Source organism: Macrobrachium rosenbergii, chromosome 13, assembly GCF_040412425.1.
Source record: "Macrobrachium rosenbergii isolate ZJJX-2024 chromosome 13, ASM4041242v1, whole genome shotgun sequence".
Lineage (NCBI taxonomy): Eukaryota > Metazoa > Arthropoda > Malacostraca > Decapoda > Palaemonidae > Macrobrachium > Macrobrachium rosenbergii.
Genome location: NC_089753.1, coordinates 10,744,130 through 10,749,129, shown reverse-complemented (window position 1 = coordinate 10,749,129; position 5,000 = coordinate 10,744,130). Strand labels below are relative to the sequence as shown.

The following is a 5,000-nucleotide window of genomic DNA, read 5'->3' as shown; positions in this document are numbered from 1 at the left end:
GAACAGTCTGAAAACGCCGTTCACTTGATAGCTACTCGACACAGAATGATTTAATGCTTTATATGAAAGAGGAGGGGAAAATGAGTCAAAGAACAGTCATAACGTGTCGTAAATATGTTAAAATATGTATATGTTTATACACATACATATATACATATATATAATACATACACACATACATGTATTTGTAAATACATCTATATATGTAAGTATACAGTGGACCCCCGCCTATTCGCAGTTCCGGATTCGCGGCTTCACCTATTCACGGATTTCTCTGAAGCACATATGTACACATTATTCATAGAAAATTCGCCTATTTGCAGTATTATTCATAGAGAAATATTCACAAATTATTGTAATTTCATATAATTTTCGTGATTAAATACACTTTTTGTGAGAAAACTATTAAAATATTCAGGTAAAAGCATTTTTAGTTTTTTTTTTGTGCTCTGAACTATCAAAATAGGCAGTTATAAGCGTTTTTGGAGGGGGTTTAAGTATTCGCGGATTTGAGCTATTCGCTGGAGTTAGTGGTGTTCGTCTCCCTCGAATACCGGGGGTCAACGATATATATATATATATATATATATATATATATATATATATATATATATATATATATATATATATATATATATATATGTGTATATATGTATGTGTATATAATCGCTCATTTGCCAGAAGAGTGACATAACTCAAAAACTGCTATTTTTCAGGAGAAGCAATTTAAATTTTAAAACTCTCTGTACTCTCTATAGTGTAATAGTGACATGTCATGGCCTCTAGTGGTTAGTTTTACAAATAAAGATAACACAATATGGAACAAAGAATGGGATATCTGCTGGTATTAATAACTCAAAAAACACATTTTTAAATTGTGTCACTCTTCTGGCAAATGTGCGATATATTACAGCACTCGGCTAAAGTTTACCACATTCACAGATAAATCCCGACTTATGGACGTCACTCCATGCAGCTGTTAAAAAGCCGGGGCTGCGGGGGAGGAAGGCAATGTTAGCTAACAACCTCATCCCTAAAGTCTTGCTGAGAAACCGGAAATTTGAACCTTCTGGTGGTAGTTATATATATATACATATATATACACACATATATATATATATAATATGTGTATATATATACACACATACATATATACACATTTATAAATATATATATATATATATATATATATATATATATATATATATATATATATATATATATATATATACATATATATATGCATATGCATAGGAGCCTCGATGGCTCGGTCGGTAGAGCAGCAGACTCGGACTTCATAAGAAGTCTGTGTCGCGGGTTCAAATCCGTAGCCAGCCAGGTCAGAGGGCGGACACTTTGCCATCCATGTAAACACCCCGGGATTATGTATGTAACCAACGGATAGGTTTGCTGAAAGCAAATGGGTGTTACAGACTAATACACACACAAACAAAGCCACTCCAACATCTAAAAAACATAACATAGACGCCTTACATGTCTCGAACTGTCGGCCTAAACCGCTCACGTCTCTTCGCTGCAGGGAGAAAGGGAGCTGGGGATTTGGCACGATACATATACACATGTGCTACCGGGGTCTAAGCGATGTCAGGCAGGGCAGCCGATCGAGGCTACGGCCTACCCCAACGCCAAATCAAAGTCCTTCAAAAAGAAGGCATCGTGCTTACCCCATATGAAAAAATGGGAAAAAAGCACGTTAAACGAAGAAGATCTACATATACATACATACATACATACACACATATATAGAAATATATACATATATATTATATATATAATATATACATATATATTATATATATGTATATATTGAACCTGATGCATTTTTATACACTTAATAAATTTGCAAATGTTATGTGACACTAAGATGCAGATACGTCTAATTATTCAATAAAGAAACAAGGAAAATCTCTTTCACGAAAAACAACGCAGTATAAAGAAAAATATATTTCAGACCTACAAGAAGAAATGGGCCGTTTCCCTGTAATTTTGCCATTTTTCAAAGATGAAGGTATTGAAATACCATAATTTCAACAGAAAAAATAGTTCGCCTTTTCTGGGACAGTCCGTCATTTTAGTGTTAAATGACGAATGGATGTGAATGAAGAAAAACGCAATGTGTCATCTATGAAATGTGAAAAATCTGTTTTCTCGTTCGTGCTATTTGCTCAATTTCCAGTGGAGAGAGACGACGATCAGCGAAGACATAAAATGACATTTATTACATGCTGTGATAAATGGGTTTCCCGTCATTATGACAGTATTTGTCTTCCTTGTTTCTTGCCGCACGATTTACTGATGCATTGTTTACAGATTGATGCGGGTCAATAGATTTGGAAACGAAAAGTGAAAATAGTGAAGGTTAAGTGTGAATTTGGAGATAAAGAATAAAATAAATAACGGCAAAGTCATCGCGGTAAAATATTACATGAAGTAAATCTTGTTAATATTAAATACAAATAAAACAATTAAATACACTTTCCAAAACAACCAGAATGATCTCAGCTTAAAATACAACACTACAGTTAATGACAGAAATGTACCTCAATGAAAAATAGACATTTAAAATATATCTTAAAAAATATACAGCCATAAGAAATGATAGAGTCCTATATTAAAAAATAAAATAAACTTTGCCACAGTAACAACAGAAAATAAAAACAAAAAACAACATTCCCATAATCTCGAAAGGAAATAATCATAATAAACCATGAAATAAGGCAGGCGGAAAATACAGCAACGTATAAACAAAATAATGAAAGTAATGTTCAGGATACCTTCGAAGAATATGGAGACGTTTCAAGCTCTGTCGACTCGCACTTACCCAACAACATAGGAAAACTTAAACCTCTTATAACTTGCACTTGCCTCGTATAAGCAAAGTTCATTTCCCTTTCCCTTCGTTATAAATAAAGGAGCACTTAAGTACACTTGGCACAAACAAAAGAACATCAATTCTGAAGGGAATAATTCGTGCGTATTACAGGTGGAAACGTCTGCTGCGGTGATGAAGTATGTGTGTCATCTGCGGAATTATAGTCTTTACGCCGAATTATGAGGCTTCACATGCCTGTCTGTCTGTCTGTCTCTGTTTGTCTTCGTTTCCTCTCTCTCTCTCTCTCTCTCTCTCTCTCTCTCTCTCTCTCTCTCTCTCTCTCTCATTGCCGTGTACAGCATGTGGTCTCATTATCCTTTCTCTTGCCCCCATCTCTTCTCATACAGGCTTGGTATGTCCGCATGTCTGTAAATCTCTCTCTCTCTCTCTCTCTCTCTCTCTCTCTCTCTCTCTCTCTCTCTCTCTCAGTACCTTGTACTGCACGTGGACTTATTGTCCTTTCTCTCTTGCCCCCATCTCTTCCTCATACAGTCTTGGTATGTCTGCTTGTTTGTAAATCTCTCTCTCTCTCTCCCTCACTCTCTCTCTCCCTCTCTCTCTCTCTCTCTCTCTCTCTCTTTCTCATTACTGTGTACCGCATGTGGTCTCATTATCCTTTCTCTTGTCCCCATCTCTTCTCATACAGGCTTGGTATGTCCGCATGTTTGTAAATCTCTCTCTCTCTCTCTCTCTCTCATTACCTTGCACTGCACGTGGACTTATTATCCTTTCTCTCTTACCCCATCTCTTCCTCATACAGCCTTGGTATGTGTGCTTGTTTGTAAATCTCTCTCTCTCTCTCTCTCTCTCTCTCTCTCTCTCTCTCTCTCTCTCTCTCTCTCTCTCTCTCTCCACAAAGCATATAAAAGCCACCAGGATAGATCAATGACGCGTTCAGTCACACTCTACAAAAGAAAAAAGAAGCTAAAAAGCGCTAGCGCATCACCTTCACCTTCAACCCAGGAGAAGAAGGAATTTTTTTTATTCTTTTTTAAAGAACCGCCTGACGATGCAATTCACTGCTGTATTGTTCACCTCCTACAGCCTGTAATGGCGGTTCTTCTGTAACCTCATACCGCAAGACGTCTAGGAGATTACATACTTTGTATCTTTAAAGCGTTGGTTACTGGTTTCAGCAATGTTTTTTTATTAATTGTCGAATAGGGCCTATTTACTGGAGATTACCACCTTGTATCATAAAAAACGTTTTTGGATTTTCAATTCCCATGTTAATCTGATTATTGACTTATCCTCTGCTATGTTGTTTATTGGTTATACCCTGCTTTCCTGATTGGCCATTTTATCAAAGGCCTTTAAACGTTGTTCTATATTAAAGTTAGCGCACTTTGAGTAATGACAATTCTCATGATAATAGGAGCAAGTCATGTTGGCCTGAAATAATTTCAGATCATATTTTGTAATTTTACGTTAAGTTACGAAAAAGCTTCCTGGAAATAAAAATGCGACCAATGACAATAATGATATTTATCAACCGGTTACATAAATATACGTTCCTAAAGATGACCAATTTTAATGTTCGTAACAAGACGCTTTCAATTTGATAAAGTTTTTAAATTAAATGTTAAAATGACGCTTCAATTTTCCTTAAATTTTAACTAGAGTAACGCGTTTGGATTATTAATACTTATTACTAAGTAGTTATGCTTTGTCAGTTAATATTTCACATACTATAGATGGGATCATTGTTTTATTAATACCACTCACTACATTTATAATTCTTATGATGCTCACAGTTCGAAATACTCTTCAGTCATTTGCCAAATGAAGCACGCATAATGGAGGGTAAATTGCCTCTCTGAAACCGCTTTTCGATAAATTTCATACAACTAGCACTGTAGCTTACAAAATGGATTTTTCTTGTAACCCTGCTAAAATAATGGAAGCAATCTTGTTTCTTTTTTATTAGAAAATGAAATCACATTACCTTTCACAATTAAGGACAGATCAAAAGTTTGCAATGCACGCAAACAAAAGGGCATAGAAACATACACACATATAATATATATATATATATATATATATATATATATATATATATATATATATATATATATATATATATATATATAATAAACAGGTCAACGAG

The 5,000-nt window shown here is 35.0% G+C and overlaps 1 protein-coding gene across 3 annotated transcripts in view; it reads right to left on the bottom strand.

Annotated features, from left to right (window-relative positions):
* Rab23 (RAS oncogene family member Rab23) overlaps positions 1-5,000 on the bottom strand; it is a 177,765-nt gene that overhangs the window by 43,341 nt on the left and 129,424 nt on the right. The window lies entirely within an intron of this gene.